Raw genomic sequence first — 17,074 nt, 5'->3', positions numbered from 1 at the left:
GGGTGACCAAACACTGGAACAGGCTGCCCAGAGAGGTTGTGGAGTCTCCTTCTCTGGAGACATTCAAAACCTGCCTGGACACGTTCCTGTGTGATATGGTCTAGGCAGTCCTGCTCCGGCAGGGGGATTGGACTAGATGATCTTTCGAGGTCCCTTCCAATCCCTGACATTCTGTGATTCTGTGATTCTCTTTGCTTATGCGCTGTATTAAGTTCAGTGTAACTCACTGCTTAGGCTTTCTGAAATAGGACACCTTAGTAAGAAACCACTGTACCTCCCAGGCTATCCTAAAAAGTAGATGAGACCTTTTCTCTTTTTAAAGATTCTTCTTCTGAACCAAGATATCTCCAAAATAAAACAACAATAAAAAAACCCCAAGTCCTCCCCCCTTAAACACTGGACTTTCTTGCTTCACATACCTGTTCCCCATGCAGCCACAAGTTCTCAAGTCCCATGGCCAACACCTCCCATGGCAATCAGATTTTATCAGTAATAACTATTTGCTGCTATCAATCAAGGCTAAGGAAAAAGGCAAAACTAGAGACGGACTTGATGGTGGGAAAGCCTGATGAAAGAAAAGACTGATCCAGTGGAAAAATGGGACGTGCCAGGGGAAGATGAGCCTTTCGCAGTGCCTATAGTAGTTTGCCTTCCCTGTATTCTTTGTCCTTTCCCTATAACTGTCTGGCTCCCTAAGGGTTAAGCCATCTTTGATAGCAGGAAGTTAAAACTGTCCTAAATGTCTTCAGAAATCTGCTTGCCTATTAGTAATTCCCTGGTGACAATGTAAAGAAAATCAAACACCAGACTTCACATCCTGAGCAAGACTGGTTATGCATATTTAATAAAAGGAAACATACTATGAGATAAAAATGGGTGTCCATGGAAACTGCATACCTATCTTTAAAAAAAAACACAGCACATTAAATTTTACATATGACTTTCTTTCACATACACTCTCCTTCTACCGGTTTTCTTGTTATGTATTGACTGTCAGAGATCTTCACTGCCTGACTGTTATTTTCCCATCCCCGGGCTGATCTCAGCATTGTACAGCTCTGAGATCTGTTGTGTACTGTACACAGCTCGGGCTGCACATAGGCTTTCCTGCACTAGGCAAACATGGGCTGCAACAAAGCACTGAGCAGGATGGCTTGGCCCTAGGATTTAGAGCTCTTCAGTAATTTTTTGTAAGGGGTTAGAAGAGGGGAAAACAAAACAAAACAAAATTGCATGGGCAAGCCAGAAGCAGCCTGTGCTCTGCAAGGAGGGGAAGGGAAGTTGTGCTCCCAGCTCTCACTCCTCCCTGTCCTCACACTCTGCATGTACAGGAGAGAGATGAAAAATATGGGTATATATCTCCCCATGGGGACATGGGGGTCATCCATGGGTGATTTTCAGAGGCTAGCTTGAGCCCATGGTACTGTAACAGTTCAAAGCTACAACCAGCAGCTGTCCTAGGGCTTTATACGGGGTAGCTGAACTGCAGCTCTGAAAGCTGGGGTTCAAGCTCAGGACAAAGTGCAGAGCGCAATGGGGGGGAATCAACAAACACTGAATCATCTTGCAGTTCTCTCAGCTCCAGCCACCAGAGCAGTGCCCAGCATCGTGAAATGCTCAATAAGCCTCTTTGTTCGCAGCACCAGCTGCTAGGCACTGTGAAGGGTTGCAGTAAGCAGTGGTTTGCAAGAGATGCATGTGCAGAGACAGACAGCAGAAGAGCTCTGTTACAATTAGCACAGGATGTACAATCAAATTTTTATTAAAATGAAAGCAATAGTCGGCTTCCTCAACATTTTACCTTTATCACACAGGTAAATATGCCAATTCTACCAGCTGGCTGCAGTACAGCTCTGGGAAAATGGTGAGATGTACACAGTGGGCCATCCTGAGGGATACACTGAGGCACCACATGACTGGTGGTGATAGCAAAGGTCACCGTGGAAAATTTGACCTCCTCCAATCTGTTTCCATATGGAGTCCCACTGTATAAATTGCCTTAGCCCTCAACAACCTTGAGGATCAGGACCCTACCAAAGAAAAGCCTGTGGCAGGATCGTGAGCTATCACCTTATTACCATTGTTTCCAATAGAGTGACCATTTTCTCCTCTTCAGTAACTAGGCAATTAAATTAGGTCCCCACTGCATTTTTTTAATAGCAGTGAAGAATTTCCACAGTGCGATCAGACAGTTGAACAAAGAGCAGCAGCTTCCTACCTCACTCCACAGAACGCTGACAAACCCAGCCTCTACCTTCCTCTTCCTCCTCTCCACATCTCTGCACAGATTTGTTCTGTAACTGCTGCCTTTCATTTAACTTGCTCTTAGGGAAAGTCTTCCCAAAGGTTTTAGGTGCCCAATTACTAGACAAACATAACCACACACAGTTAAGCTAATGCAAATAGATTCTCTGCTCCTTCATCCAGTACACTTGCTTCAGGCTCTACTATGCATTCATAAGCAAATTCTGTTTCCTCCCTCCTTCCCTCCTGTTTTCATCTTGAACTAGAGAGAAGATTTTATCCTTTTCCCTTGTTATCATACTGAGCATCCATAAATTCATTCCACTGCTTGATTCTCCTCACATTCCTGAAACTAGGCACCTGCAAAGTCTGCACTTTGAAAGTCCACTCCTGCAGGCAGAGTCATTCAGGAACAGATCTACAAGACCATGCAGCAATGCCAGAGGCTACCTGGCATTGTTCACATTGTCCTGCTGTGCAGTTCAGATCTCTGACTTCCCACGGTCCTGTTCAATAGTACTCTAAGGCTGTATGCCCCTGGTAGAGAAGAAGACCTGGCTAAAGTACCTGGATGTGAAATCTGCATGTTCCATAATCTAAGGATTTCATGCCTGATATCCACCACCATATATTTGACAAGACTGATTAACAATGCCTGCACAAGCAACGCACATGCTGTTAGTAGCATGCATCTTCACATACTCCATGGCACAAGCAGGACATATATTCTTCTCCTTTTAAATAGAATGATTCCACCATACTAAACCAGCCACACTGGCATCTTACAGCCTGCAGCCCAGGAGTGCTCCTCTGAAAGATTGATTGCACAAGTGGAGGGGTGTCCAAGAATGGGAAGTACACACAGAACCAGGCTCATGTGCAGGCTTCACATGGTCAGTCACTATCCACAACATTTTCAGTCTAAAGACAAGGTATGCTCCTAGACCATGGTTTCACAAGTGGTACTTTTCGACCACGTGTAGGGATTACAGTGCATGAGTAGATTACATATTGCTGTACTCATCCTGCCAAGCAGAGCATGCCGTGGACTCACCAGAGGATGACAGCCTTGCTCCATGGCCTTGCCCCAGAGTTTGCACAGCCTGAGGGTTATCAACAGTGTACTAACTTATGAGGAGGCCCAGCGAGTACAGGAATGTGCATGAAGTGGGCTGACACCATGATAGCTGGGTCCTGGATGTCACGGTGCAGGGCACACAAGCCAGCCAGATCTGTGTGCCAGGAAACACACAGCACCTCTATAGGAACACCAACACGGGCCCTCAGTGAGGACTGCATTTCTGGCCACAGAAGTAAATATGTGTCAGCAAAGGAAAGAGCACAACGTTTCTGATGAGGGCTAGCAGTCTTCCTCTCCTGGCTCTTCCTTTCCAGTGGTAGGTGGTCCCATGCCTAATGCCACACACACTGGCCTATCCCAGGGCCATAGGCTTGATAAGTCCTGGCAACCTACACGAAAAAAAGTGATCAAATGTTTCTATGAAGCTTGCAATAACAGTTACGGTCAAGTAAACATGATAGGTAACGAGGATGGAGTGCAGGAGGAAGGGCAGAACTATATCACATAATCAGCAGCAAGGCTACAATGACACACATGAAGTTGCTAGGAACCACGAATTTTGGACTATGGGTCAGCCAGAACACCTCATTTCACTTATTATTCCATTTGCTCTTTTTTTTTTTCTTTCTGTTTTGTTCCCAGCACCAAGCTCTTTCTATGCAACTTGCCAAGGGTACATACTAAACATATTTCTTCCTGTCAGAGTAAGAAATGGGTTAAGTAAGCTTAGAAGTGGGTTTGTGCTCCAAAACTAGCATCTGTAATAGAGTCAGATAACTGTATTACTGGGGTAGCTTGAAAACAGACAAAATCTGCTTTCTGTTTTTGCTAAATCCACAGCTAAATGATTTTTGAGGGGGATGTTTTCATGGGAGATAAAAGACTAAAATCAATGATAGGACTGTCTGAAGACTGAAGTTTCATTTTATCTCCACAAAAAATCAGGAGTCAGCTATTCCAGTCGCTCTCTATTAAGTTTCGGTTCAAAAATGTCACTTGTACTCACAGCAGTGCTGAAAAGACTCTTTATCTGAATCCAACTGTAGCATAAAGATTCTCTTGGAATCTTTTGTTTATCCAATTAGATAAGATACATAAGTAACACTGTTTATTACAAGAGAGCACTTGTAGGTGATATGAAACCTAAACTATGATATGTGACAAAAATTAATAATAGTAATCATAAATGATTATGAGAACGTTGTGAGGTCTAAAGACAACACATACATACACTCAGATATCAATCAGTGGTTTAGGGAACTTAGGAGAAAAGTGCCTGACAGTTCAAAAGGAAAATTACCACCTCTTCCAAACACTTTTCAAGAACTGCAACAACAGTTTAATCCTCTAAAATTACAAACTTTACTGTCTAACCATGGTGATGGGTCTGCATCACATCGAAGTCTAAATAAGAACTCTGAGAAGTGAGAGCACCCTACAAGATGGAAGTTAGTTAAAGATTTCACAGTCTAAAGGGATGTATATTATATTGTTTTACCTTCCTGACTGTACACTACTGTGACATCTTTACCAGAAATCCCAGTGTCTCTGTTTAGCTCACACCCAGGGCTAAACAATAACCAGTTGTTCTATCACCCAACAACACCTCCCTAGCTGAGAAAGGGAATTGGGAAAAGGAGGGAGATTCATGGGTTAAAATTTAAACAGATTTTATAAGATAAGAAAACTAATATTGATGCTGGTACAAGAGACAAAAAATTATACTTAGCCCACAGAGTGGTGGCAAGTTGCTCCAAGGATACCCATTGTTGATGAGAGGGAGAAAGTGGGTGGGGGAAAAGAAAGCAGAACAAAGAGCCCCACCCCTCCCCAGCAGCTTTCCCATTTATAGTGAACCTGATGTTAATGTTACAGAACACACCTGTGGGCCAGCCTGGGGCAGCTGCCGTGGATTTAACTGCTGATGGCCTTGATCACCATCCCACAGCTGGCCACAAATTGAAACAAAATGTAACAGAAAAGTGATTCTATAAATTTTATCCCCACGAAACCAGGACAACCAGCTTCCATAAAATGCCACCACAGACTTGGTTTTGGCCCAGGTAACCAGACAGGCAGCTGGCAATAGTTCCTTAGTTCCGGATCTATCTGGTTGCTAAACCCAAAGAAGAGCTAACAAGGGTTAGGCAACATGGTTGTCTACAGTAATTGGGTGACTAGAATTGATGGTCCTTGATGTGCTAGTCCTAAAATCCTAATTTTCCAATCAGTCTTTCTTTTGCAGCTGGCTCTGTCTAGAGACTCCTGCAAGGGGAATTAGGATTAACTATTTCTTTCTAGACACTATACTCTTTAGACACAGATCTAGCTGTAAAGCACAACTAAGTAGAAATGAACCCCTGCTCATTTTCTCTTTGCAACTAACTTCTTTTATAACGAGCTTAGTCTCCAGTTCAGCTAAGCCTTTAATTGTGTGCTTAACTTTAAGTATGTGCTTAATGTCAGTGGGACATATGGGTAAGTATGAAACTGTGTGTTTCGTTGAATAGAATAAGTTATGTCAAACATTTAAATGTTTTGCTGAACTGAGGCCCTGGCAAATAGAAAAAGCAAAAACATTTAATGGGATATTGAAAAGAAATAGGTTCCTAGTATCAGTTGGTAAAGCCAGTATTTTAAGTTTTTTTCTCCTCATTGGCATAGTTATATCAATAACTCATTTCCATTCATCCAAGAAGGAAAGATTTCTTTGAACGTTAATTGAAATGTGGGAGCTTAAGCTAAGTAACTGAACTCTTTGCTTTTGGGTGTCTTTGATCAGAATGTCAAAGATATTTGGATAATTATTTCTATTACATCAGTACTGAAGACCTTGCCATTAAAATATGTATACACATCCTCTCATCTTCACTGCATTTCTAGGATTACTACATTCCTGTAGGTATTCAGCCAGAAAAATGATTAGGTGAGTATCGTGCATAACAATGCTGTAAAACCAACATATGCACTCACTAGGATTTCAGGGCCGTTGTGATGGTACCCTGCTGAGATCCTTGTCCCTAGTTTATATACATCCTTGTTACCTAGCAGGGTTAATAACAGCTCTAAAGCAAGAGAAGAGGTATGAAATGATAAACTCCCTCTTGTTGCCGCTCCTGTTCTTGAGTCTGGGAAATTTATCTTCCACGAGTTTCTGTGCTTAAGCACTTTCTTTCACAAGTAGTTCAGTCATTGCATTTACCATCATTTGCTCTGAAATAGATGCTACCCTGAATCAACTGAGGGGAGCGGCTTTTGAAAAGCTATACCTGGCAGACAAAAGCAGTCTGCCTTTTGGCAGCTCTCTTTCCTTTTCTGTCCCTGAGCTCACCCTGTAGCAGAATGAGGTGTTACCCTGTAAAAAAGAATAAATGCTACATGCAGGGAGAGTGTTTCTCTTCTCTTGCCTTATCCAAATGTGTTCTACTCTTGTCTGTCCTATAGCTATTGCATCATATTCAGCCTCTACTTGTCCTCTAAATCTTGCCAGAATCTACATTTTTGCGTCTTCAACTGAAATTTATGACCACACCTATTCATCCTTCTGACATGTCTGTTCTCATTACTTCTTCATCCTTTGACCCTTTCTGGAGTCATTATCATACTAATATCTTTTACCTTGTCTGTCTTCAGCAATGGGAGCAGTTCTTTCGCATGACTTAGTACAGAGCATTACTAGAGAGTCAAACATTTTCTAATGCCTCACTAATATTTTTCTTCATTTCTTTCACATGACAAGCCACAGAAATATAGAGCAGTGATACCAATATTTCAAAAAATGTTTCATCAAAACTCTTTCATCTAATGGCTATAGTTTTATGTCACAATCTTGGCTACATTTCAGTGGTAAAAAGAGAAAGTCAGTGGCAAGTTAAAAAGGGCAATAAACAAGATGTATCATAAGCAATATGCCAATAATTACACTATCACTGCATTCGATTCTTAGTGACATACCTTCCCAGTTTGTTCTTTTCCTTTGGCATTTTGGGACAGCTTAGACAGTTAACAGAAGCTCATGTCACTGCTCTTCTGGTTTTCCTTTTAAATTCTGATGCATAATATTTGGGTTGAAGCTATCACTAGAGGTTTCTTATTTCTTTTAAACACTTCTCTTGGAGATTTAAAATGAATCAGGCACATATTCCTATAGGTCTTTCATTTTGTAAACATTTTCTTCTTCAAACAAAAATCTGCATTCTGGGTCATATTTGGAGATTTGTAATGTTTCTTTAATGGATTGTAAAACCAAAGGGATTGTTACAATAATCTATTTTAAATTAACTTCTCTTTAAACAATAGCACATTTTTCAAAAAGATAATCAGAGGGGGAAAATACATTCTGATCCTAGATAAACTGTTCTGGTAATCAATTACCCTCAGTTTTAAAACACTGTGTGGTTTATTTTAAGTCTGTATTTGTTTAGCTCCAGCTTCCATCCACTAGATACCGTTACCCTTTTTAGTGATATATTCACACTTCCTCACAATCATAAAATAGCTGTTTTATGTAGATATTGAAGACTGGTATCAATTCACCTATTCACCTACTCTTAGATAAATTAGGTAGATTAATTTTCTTAGATCACACGTTATTGGAATTTTTTTCCACAGGCTCAGAATCATTCTTTTGTTCCTCTCTGAACCTTTTCTGTTTTTCAGATTTTTTTCTTAATGGGTGAAAACAAGATCTGGACAGAGAATGCTAGCAATTATCTCAGTCATACCATGAACTCATCTCCCTCCTGCTTGACATTCACTGCTTACCCATTCCAAGCTAATGTTTTTCTCTTAGCCATTATCTTGAGCAAGGAGCTCATATTCAGACAGTACCTATCACAAACTCTAAATCTTCATCAGTATCACTGTAGTTCAAGGGTACTTTTCTGCTATTCTGTATGTGTGATTGGAATTCTTTGTTCCCAGGCATATGACTTTGTATTTGACTGTATTAAAATGCATATGGTTCAGATGAGCTCACCGTACGGAATGATGCAAATCCAGAATATAGAAATGATCTGTCCTGCCATTATTTACCACTCCACTAATCTTTATGTCATCTGCAACATTTACCAGCAGAGATTTTGTATTTTCTTCCAGGTCATTGCTAAAGAATACCTAGCATTAGGCCAAGAACAGATTATTGCAAATGTCTCCATAGGATGCAGATTTTCAGTCACAGTACTTTTTAAAGCTATCTACTAAATACATCTTTCAGTCAAAGCATAAAGGAGTTTGGAATAAGCTCTAGATACATTATGAAGTTGTAGGGAAAGGTTAAGCTGTTTTAAACAATAAAAATCTAGCTGACCAGGCAATAGACTGCAAGCTATTGTTGCCATCTACTAACATTTTAGACTATCCAGTCATAAAGTTTGAACATCAGCATGGGAATAAATACAAAACCACATTGTGCAACTAGAAGAAATCCAGTCCCTTAGAAACAAAGCAAGACAGCTTTCTCCTTCAAATGCGTTAATCTGAGTAGCTTTGTGAGAAATACGACATGAAAATATTCAGTAAAAGAAATTTTAATATCGTACATATTGGATAGAGAGAGGCATCTGCCTACTTTGTCCCCAAAATACAAGCAAAACTTGGAGAACGCTTTGACTCTGGAAGGGATGCAGAGAGGCAGCACTACATATGCACCTCTCATCTCAGGAATGGCCTAATATACATGGTAGCATCACAATAATCTAATTCTGTCCTTTCTTTTTCTTAGTCAGCACATACACGGTAATCTCACATGAGCCTGCATCTTGCAAGTTATGTAGGGTTTTGGCAGAACTGTCACTTCCCTTACAATACAATGCATTTCGGGCTTGGATTCATTATTAAAGAAATAGCATTTGTATATGATTTGTCAGTCCAAATGCAACACTTTAAGTTTAATTTTTAGTGATTTATCTGGGTCATACATCAGTATGTGACATACAACAAAACTGTATATTTATCTAATCTTGTAGTAGGAGGGATACAATTATTATTGCAATATGGGAATAACTCTAATAAATTGTGTTCCCTCTGGAATCATATTCAGCTGAAAAAAATAATTGTCAAAGGTTTTGTATGGATTTCAAAACTGCTTGCCAAGGAAGTCCTCTATTTCCACTCCTCCAGCCTTCCAGGACCAAGACTCCAATCTCACCTTATTATTCAAGGAAGTCAAATACTCTCAATTCTTATTGCCTTCTATTTTTGGCACTTTAAATGGATGAAGAAATATTTTTTCACTTTTTGGCTTTGCAGTAGTTTAGTCAAATAGCTGTGGTTTGTCTTGCTTGTTACTATGATGTGTATGCCACAATCCAGACAAATAAATATGCTATCATATTATTGTTAAAAGAGAGGTCAAAACTTGCCCTTTGTCTTGGTCATCCACATTGATGTAGGGCTCTGTCATAATGCATATTAAATGGGGGTTGAAAGTCTAAGTCTTTATACCTTACCACCATAGTTTTGTTCAGAAGCTCCTGAAGTCTTAATAGGTTAGCTATATGCAATATTTCTTCCCTCTTCTATTTTTACTTGGTGTTACAGGATTCAGTAATCCATATGGTAAAAAGGGAAATATAGAATTCACAACAGCTCTTTCCTTGCCGTATGTTGTAAATCTAAAGAAAATTAATATAATGAATAAAAACATTTGAAATGTGACTTCAGAGTCTCCTGATTTTAAATATTACAGACTTTCTTACTGCCAATAACACAATGTAGGTGTTTAAGTATAGTTCAACTTTACAAGCTTTTACTATGTCAAATATTTTTACTTAAGGCATAATATATGTTTTAAAAACTCTAGCATGTGCAAACCATTTTATAGCCCTGAGCTGCATGGAATTAATACAGGTTTAAAGGTAATAAGGCTCATCTATTTTATGAAGTGGATGAGCTACCTTGACATGCTCATATTTTGTGGGTTCTAGAGTTTCCAGGTGCAAATAGAATTAGACACATGGGCTGGAACTGGTAAGAAAACTGAGTTAAACCACACGAATTGGATTTTCTAAAAGTGGAAACATGAAATCACCCTTTCATTATCCTTGCATCTGACAAAATACATTATCATATGTTTTTTGCTTGAACAGTGTAAAGATCGTTCAAAACAGATACGATTGCAAATCAGGAAAGATCACACTTACGTGGAGCCCTGACAATGTGATCTCATCAAGCTAGAACTTGAAATTCCAAGTGTCACTTCAGATAAGATCAGAGAATGCTTCCTGTCCCAATGATGTGACATTATCAGGTTTGAGACTGTAGCAAAGGCACGTGCACGATTTTGTGAACTAACAAGGCAGATTGAGAACACACTGGTTGGCAGGATATTTTAGATCCTGAGATTGCCTTGAGCTGGGCATAATTACAGCTCATTTTTTGCACATGGGAAAGCCATCTCAAAGACAAAAAGAGCAGGGTACTCACTGAAGAAAGAAAAATGTTGATCTTTCAATTAGCATAAGTTCAAGCATCTGAACTGTGTTTCTTGGTGTACGGACAGCTTTTCAGTGGAAAAAAAAGCCATTTTCTATAGAAATCTTAAACAGCTGTGCTTCCATTTGTACAGGAATTATTTAACATATAGAATTCTACTTGTAGCTGTGGTGTATTTGTTTGCTTTAAAAAAATAAAAACTATAGAAAACTGAGAGTTTGCTGCAGTTATATTACATAAAGTTCATCCTTAAGATAGGACATTGGGAATTTATTAGCAGGATTTTTCTGTTGATTTGGGCTCCTGAACTACGAAACTAACACAGTGGTTCACAGTCATAAAGAAAGGTGGCAGGAAGACACCTTGCCTCTTGGCATACTTTTGGTGTTGTTTAGAGCTTAGTACACAGCACCTTGCCAGGAACCGATTCAGAATGAGAAGTTAGGTACCAGTCCAAAATGGAATTTATGCATTAAAAGCAGTGATTGGGAAGATGCTGGAGGTCACATGAGAATTTGCAATCTGAGAATGTTTCCTAACACTAAAAAGCTCAAAGCCATTAAATGCTTCTCCTTCTGATCTGGAAATTCCTTAGCACCTACAATTTACCTTTAATTGAACAGGTGCTAAATTACTGCTTATACAGGAAGATCTCCTTTTTGGACTTAGGTGTCCTTCATGGCTTTAACTCTGTCAGATGGCTGAAAATCCCTGGAAGCCAAGCCTTGGGAGCACACCCCTCGGTTGAAAAACGGGAGTAGAAGATGCACGTTAGTACTATTTTCATGGTGGAATACATGAAGTCTATCGTGGTAAAGCAGCTGGAGGAGGCAGAACTGTGAAGTGCTTTTGCCTCAGTGCTATAAATAAATGTACTTAGGAATGAAACATCATTTTGTCAAGCATATATATGGTCTACTCAGAAACCATGTGATTTCACGTAGCATGGGCTGCAGCATTTGAAATACTAATTCCATGTGCAGGAGAATACAGAAGGTCACTTTGCCCAATGTATGCATGTAGTGTGATACCAAATTAATTAAAAAATTAAAATTTAAATGGAGAGCATCCTATCCCCCACAAAACCAGCATTTTTTTCCAGTGACTCCCCAGCATATTAAGACCACAACAATTGACACCTTTCTATACGATGTTTGACAAAACATGAAACTATAACTTGAGTGTGTAACTAAGAACCAGTGCTGAATGCTTTTTAATATCATAGCTCTTGTTCCAGCTCCTCATTTTTGCACAAATGTTCACATCAGCTGGAGGAAAAAACACTGCACGTTCTTCATCTTAACAAACCTTCTTGCATTGATTAACGCAGCATTTTATGAGACCTGAAAGAACAAAGTTAAATGAACAAGAAGTGAAAACTTATGATGGATGTATCCCTCATAGCATTTAGATCTTTTCCACTTGATTAAAAATTCCTAGTTCCTCTTCACTGAATTGTTTAGGTTTTTAGCAGTCTCTGTCCTGATTAAAACAAATTAGCATCAAAGATCCCCAGCTGAATGAGGAATCATTAATTGAGAAACATGCAATGCTCCTTAATTACCTTAGAACAGTCAGAGAACAAATAATCTTAGGTTTCAAAGGCGTTTGCATGCACTGTGCACCATGGGCTTATTCTCTGTGTCTGCTGGAATAAAAGTAGACTCATCTATACCGTTGAGGGATATCAGTACAAGCCTCAGTAAACACATTGTAGATTGTTTATCTAAAGTGAAAAAAAAATAGCAAGGTAGTGGCTGACTGGAAGAGATAGATGTTTCAGTTTATTATGTTGATCATAGCTTTCAATTTGCTTTGCATATGCCAACATTGACTGAGAAAGAATGAAAGCTGTTCGTTATTGATGCAAGTTAAATACTTCTGGAGCTGGAGCATTTTACTCAGAAGCACCTAACAAAATGTCAGACACATAGGTACAGAGAGTAACTGTGCAGCTTGAAATAGCAGACAAAAAGGCAACAAACTTTCATAAAACCTGGCTCAGAAGGAATCCAAGGAACATTTGCTATTCCTTGGTTGCTTGTTCCTTTGTACACAGTTCTTCTGACTGATGGGTTTTTTTTAAGCTATGACTCAGATTCCACAGATCAGCACAGTTAGTGCCAGCCTTCATAGGAGAAGGAGTAACTGAGTTTTTAAGGGTACAATATACTTACTAATATGAATATCTTAACATTTGTTTTGCTTCACCAGCTCATAGAAGAAATCCTGCAGAAAAATGTCACTCAATAGCACCGAGTGTATTCCTGGAGTGGGGCTGCTATTTACATTGCTTTGGCACTACGGCTAATCCAGCAAGTGCTGCTAACTTAGAAACTAGGCAGCAAAATTAAATGCTGTGCAGAATCACCTGAGCTAGCTGGGAACAAGCTGGCTTGTACCAGTGCCAGTATCCTGTGCTCTCACACTGAGCTATCAGCTCTGCAGAGCAGTAAGCTATTAGCAGGCGTGCAGTACAGTGCTGATGCAGCTCTGCCCTTCTGGTACCCAGACTAACTCACCTAGAGGTAGCTGGAGAGATCTTCACTGTACTACATTACACCATATAGGCGTATCCTTACAATCTTGGGCATACAAAACCCTGATGCAATGTAATACAATGTATGCAGTTGACATAACAAGATGATCCCAATAAACATAAAGAATAAATATCATAGTAATAAATTTTAAGAAGAGTCCCTACACCACAGGAAAGCCTTGGGCTTGCTCCCGGTTCCTATAAACCTGTGCCACTCCTCTGTCATCAATGAATTTTTGCTGACACAGCTCAAAGGGGTGATCCTAAGACCTGTTAAAGAACTTGAGCTGAATGTTACAAACTGGCCTTAGTATTCTGGCACCTGAAGAACAAGAGTGGCACATCCAGCCTCTTATGCTAAATGCACTTTGCTTGATCTGGTTTTGGTCCATAGCCATGAATTTCTATCTAACTGGAAGCCTGAGGATTTCAAAGATTTAATTGGGCTCATTCTTCTCCTAGATAACTAAGGATGGTATCTGCTCATAAAGCAAAACCCCCTTTTAGCTACTGTCTATATAAAAGTAGAAAGGAAAGTCAGAAAAACCCTCAAGCCCCTGGAGGACATTGCTCTCTTTATGCAGAAAGATATCATATATATTTGCAAGCAAAAAACACAGATCTTGAGCCAAACTAACACTTCTACAGATGAGGCACATTATATAAATATGTGTGTGTGTGAGCACAAATGTACCATGTTGGGTAAATATGAGTTAGATTAGCACTTTATTTTGTCTCTCCTCCTGTGAAACAGAACTTCACCTGAATATCACACTCCTACCCGATTTCTGAGAAATCAGAAAGCAAAATGTCATGTTGTTTACTGGTTTAATTTTACTTATTTAGAGTTTAGTGATGCCGGGTTTGTTGTTGAAATCATAATCTGTATGGGCACAGCTACTGATGCCCTTCCTGTTGGCCTTCATTTTTAGAGTCTATAAACCAAACAAGTTGATCTTCCCAGACAGCAAAACTACTGCTTGCACATTGCACTGTCACAGGAACACAAATAAAGAAACCTTTGCAATTCTATGTTGTTTGCCAACAAAGTATCAAAGCAAGGTTTTGCAAAGCAGGCAAAGGCCAACCAAGCTTCAAAGCACTCCTTTTGGGTTGGTAAGTTTTATAACAAAGGCAGTTTCTCGTAACAGAAGGTTGAGCAAAGTCAGGGTAAATCACAAGTTCTGAATGCTTCAATTTTGAGCTACCATTGAGCCATACAACTTTAAAAGCCCCCTTTGAAAATTTGATTAGTTTATAAAATAAATAATAACATAAATCCTACCATTGGTAATATCAGTCTCTCAGTGGTGAAGAGACCAAAAAGCTGTATGTTTTCCTTTTGATGGGACTGGGAGAGGCAGTGGGAGGCAAACCATATAAAATGGCAGTCAGGTTAAGTAAGATGAGAAGACCTATACAGCAATATGATTAATTCACTTAAAATATTTATATTTCTTAAACATTCCCCCCTTGCCCTCCAAGTATTGCACAAAACAACCTCTAGATCTACAGTACTACAGAAATTAGGCAATGGTTTAGCACAGCTGCTCTGGCTAGAGTTGTCTGGATCTTGACGTAACAGAATACCTTGGATACATGTGTGACTCCAAAAGCTCTGCTGACTGTAAAACCCTGGGCAGGCTAAAGGAGTGGGGTCATATTAACGTAATACTGCTTGGAGCTGAAGGCCGTTTCTTCACAAAGCAGCATAAAATCTTAGAAGACACTTGAATATGTCTTGGGAAAGCAGGTAAAACTGCAGACGTCTAATGAAAGGGCGGACACTGAGGACGTGGAACGTTTTGAGTGCATATGGTGCAAGAGAAGCCAAAATGCAGGGTGGGAGAACGGGAACAACTGGATGCGTATCAAAACTTTAAAGGCCTATACAGGAGACAGCCTTGTCCCAGCAGAGTCAAACTAAACATATATGCTACAAATAAAACTTACAAATTCTGAGGGATTCAGGAATCACTGAGTAGCAGCTAAGGACAGGTTTGAAGCTTTGGAAAACTTCTATGTGAAGTGAGCAGATGATGCTGATAGTAAGCGTAAAATAATCAGAGATACAGTAGGAGAACTGCTGAAGAAACCAGCAAATTTCTAAGAGGAAAGATAAAAGAATTTGGAAAGGAATCAGGATCAGCATGCAGCAAGGACTGTGCGCCTTCTGAACCTGGATCGGTTTCATGATGAAATTGAATCAAAAAAAATACCAAGAGAGAAAGCCAATGTGAAAGACAATATTGGAATGGCATGGTGGAGAGGATGGAGCAGAGGATGAATGTTAATGCCTGAGAAAAAGGCAGAATCTAAGCCTGGAGGAAAGGGCATCATTTTCTTGCAAATCTGCTGAACAATGAAAATCTTTTATTTTCAAAGAAGGAAGTTACAGAGGGATGGATGAGAGTTGTTTGTGGAGCTCAGTTCTGAAGAGATCCAAGAAACAATTACAACCCTTTGGGAAGAGCCTGGCACCACATGTTGACAGGGTTGCCATTAAATTATTAAAAGCAGGAGGAGGTAAATGACAAACGTTGTATGGAGTAACTCTGTTGATTTCAGATATCTGAAAAAGTTTCAGAGCAATGGAAGGTGGTTTTCATAAATGCAATGTAAAAGCTAATGTGGTGCCTGTCTTTTTCTTAAAATCTATAACGGATTTCTCAGAAGGCTTTACTTTTTTTTTCTTTCTTTTTTTTTTTTTTTTTTTTTTTTTTAAATAAAGCAGGAACTGTTCAATAACTCCAGTGGGGATTCTGGAAAAGAGTTCTACCAAATATTAAATATTTTCATCAGACATTTGATAAGACATAACACTATAATCAGAATAAATATGCAGACTTATAGATTTTAAGAAATCTTATGATGCTACATCATGGCCTTTGAGCTACATTGGAGGAATTTATAACCCCGTAAAACATTTTTAAAAAGGCATAGTCACTATTTGCAATGAAGATGGAGCATGAAGAGGGTGTAAAATCTCTGGCCCATTTAATATAAATGAGGGATTAAGGCATGGAAATGCATTATCCCCGATATTCTTCAACATGGTTAAAATAGTACAATCACTGACATTTTCAGACTATAACGAACATCAAAATAGTGGAGCACCTTTGGGATCCTATGGTCTGGGCAACTGTGAATGAAGCAGAAGGTACTGTTCAAAGAATGGCTACTTGAAAAACTAAGAACAAATAACATAAAATCAGACATCTGAGAAGCCTGATTGATCAAAGATATCAGTAAATTGAGTAGATTAGTAAAATGATTTACCAACAATGGGAAAATGACCTCGACAGGAGAAATTGAGAGCAAATTCTGTGACCGCTATTTTGTGAAAAGCCACAAGGGTATGAATTATGTAGTATCTGCCAGCAAATGTTTATTTTTTCTTTTTTTTTTTTTTTAAAATATGCCTCAAGTTGTGGTATAGAAAACTGCAACATCTAGCATTATTAAATAAATCTGATACTAAATAACTTAATAACTAAAATATACTTAGCACTTAGTGACTGTTATTTTTAGAACACTAAAGAGCTCTGAGTACTCTCTAAATATTAATTAATTAATTTTCAATATTCCCATGTCATTAGTAAGGTTAATTTTATCATTCCTAAGTATTCAGTTAGGAAACTTAAAGTAGAAAAATGATTTGCCATATTCCAACCATCTATTTAGAAGCAGACACAAAATTACCTACATTAATACATTTCGAAAGATTTTTACACCTGACCATCTGGGTCATTCTGCTTTGGGGAGGGGGGACGAGG

Source organism: Nyctibius grandis, chromosome 4 (genome assembly GCF_013368605.1).
Source record: "Nyctibius grandis isolate bNycGra1 chromosome 4, bNycGra1.pri, whole genome shotgun sequence".
NCBI lineage: Eukaryota > Metazoa > Chordata > Aves > Nyctibiiformes > Nyctibiidae > Nyctibius > Nyctibius grandis.
This window is presented reverse-complemented; position numbering follows the sequence as displayed.